This window comes from Oryctolagus cuniculus, unplaced genomic scaffold (assembly GCF_964237555.1).
Source record: "Oryctolagus cuniculus unplaced genomic scaffold, mOryCun1.1 SCAFFOLD_79, whole genome shotgun sequence".
Classification (NCBI taxonomy): domain Eukaryota; kingdom Metazoa; phylum Chordata; class Mammalia; order Lagomorpha; family Leporidae; genus Oryctolagus; species Oryctolagus cuniculus.
Genome location: NW_027208262.1, coordinates 110,115 through 111,812, shown reverse-complemented (window position 1 = coordinate 111,812; position 1,698 = coordinate 110,115). Strand labels below are relative to the sequence as shown.

At 38.6% G+C, this 1,698-nt stretch overlaps 1 pseudogene; it reads left to right on the top strand.

Annotated features, from left to right (window-relative positions):
* Positions 1–1,345: 1,345 nt before the first annotated feature.
* LOC138848097 (U6 spliceosomal RNA) lies at positions 1,346–1,413 on the top strand (annotated as a pseudogene).
* Positions 1,414–1,698: the final 285 nt, after the last annotated feature.

The window sequence follows — 1,698 nt, the reverse complement described above, 5'->3', positions numbered from 1 at the left end:
GGTGTTTAGCAGTGAGCTAAATTGGAAGTGGAGATTCCTAAACTCAAAGTGGAACTCAGATGTTATGCTGGCCTCACAGATTGCAGCTTTCCCCACTTGGCCACAATGCCAGCCCCTCTATCAATTTAATTCCTCAAAAATAGCTCAGTAATGTTGGCATCTATCTCATTTTGTTTTTTCTCTGTTATTATTCAACTTATTGATGTCTTATTTTTGTTCACATTATTCCTCTCAATTGCTCTACCTGAGGTGAGTAGGGCTGCTGTGTTGCTTAAATGAAGTGTATGCTTTAGATTACTCATTTAATGAGTGCATGTCATTCACATAGCACTTCACTGAAGTTCTACTATGTCCCAAATCCTCTTCTAGGCACAGAATTTAGACCACTTTTCTCTTAGGCCCAGATCTTGCCTTTAACATACTACTTGGAATTTAGTAGCTCATGAAATCTGCAGACTGCATAAATGAATGAATATTTTGAGGGCTGTGCTTTTGTGGAGGAACTTCATAGGAGACCGAAGGAATAAAATAAATCAAAAGTATCCACAGTATATAGAATGTATACTATTTTACAAGTCACAGAGAAGAAGAAGAAGAAGGAAAGTAGTAAGACTAGAAAGTTTGTGGCAAGACTAACAGGCGCTGGTCAAGAACTTAATAAGCACATTAGGAAAGCAGTAAGGTTTCTTTTTTTTTTTTTTTTTGAGGAAAAGTTTTTATTTCTAGTGATGAAATTGGCTACAGAACATTATGAAAGTTTAAAAATACAAAGAGAAATTGTCTATAATTAATAGATTCAAAATTTGACAATCAGTGAATATCATTATTAGTCATTACCAACAACAGTTATTGATTTGAAAGGCAGAGTGACAGGAAGAGGGAACCACTGCTTCACTCCCCAGACACTTGCAATAGCCAAAGCTTGACCAAGCCAAAACCAGGAACTGGGAATTCATTCTGGATGTCCCATTTGGGTGCAGGGACCCAAGCACTTCTGCCATCCTCCGTCTCCTCCCAGGGTGCACACTAGCAGAAACTTGCCTCAAAGCAGAGAAGCTACCACTCAAGCCAGGCATTTGTATATGGGATGTGGGTGTGTGGTGGTGATAGCAAGCCCTCATGGATAAAAAAAAAAAAAAAAAAAAAGTTATTTCTATGCCAAGGAAATTACTCTGTAGTCTTTCTCTTATAAACTACGTATTGCTGAACCTAGATAATTTTTCCTTTATTTAACAATGACATGAAAATGTCAGTTGAGTTGGCTTTCCTGAAGACCTTGTTTCTTGAATATTAGTGGCTAGCTGAGATAAATTCTTTTCATCTCTTTCTCGCTTCGGCAGCACATGTGCTCGCTTCGGCAGCACATATACTAAAATTGGAATGATACAGAGAAGATTAGCATGCCCCTGCGCAGTAAGGTTTCTTTACCTCCCTGTAGGCTCTGCTCTCCAGAGGTGAACAGGGTCCTCTAAACCCACTTGCTGCACACACAAACACCTGAGTGTTGTATTCTCCCACAGGTGTTGGAGACTGATATGGTGTTCTGATTTATATTTACATAATGGCTAGTGACATCGGGCATATTCACATGTTTTGACCATGTACATTTCTTCTGAGAAATGTCTATTCAGATCCTTGCCTGTTTCTTCACTGTATTTTTTGGAGTTTTTCCAATTCATGTAAATGTTCTGGAAATCT